The sequence below is a fragment of the Octopus bimaculoides genome, chromosome 1 (assembly GCF_001194135.2).
Source record: "Octopus bimaculoides isolate UCB-OBI-ISO-001 chromosome 1, ASM119413v2, whole genome shotgun sequence".
NCBI lineage: Eukaryota > Metazoa > Mollusca > Cephalopoda > Octopoda > Octopodidae > Octopus > Octopus bimaculoides.
In genome coordinates, this window is record NC_068981.1 from 122,988,392 (window position 1) to 122,988,881 (window position 490).

Consider the following 490-nt stretch of genomic DNA (forward strand, 5'->3'; position numbering starts at 1 on the left):
TTTGCTATGTATTTGTCTGAATATTTTTTTATTAAACCTAAGGCGCCTACTATGATTGGAATTGTTTCTGTTTTTAGATTCCACATTGGAGTTATCTCTATTTCCAGGTTTTTGTGTTTTGAAAGATTCTCCATTTCTTTTAGGGAAACGTTGTCATCTGCTGGTATTGATACATCAATTAGAAAGCATTTTTTTCCTTCATGATCTTTGACGACTATATCTGTTCTATTGGCCTTAATTTCTCTATCTGTGTGTATTGGCATATCCCAGAGTATGGTTGCTTTCTAGTTTACTATGACCTTTTATGGCGTGTGTTTATACCATCTTTTGCCTGTTGTTATTCCAAAGTGCTGGCATAGCTTCCAGTGTATATAGGTCCCAGCTCTGTCGTGTCTGTGAATATATTCCCTCTTAGCCAGGACTGGGCAGCCAGATATATGATTTATTGTATCTTGTCCATCGCCACATATTCTGCAGTTACTTGCTTCTT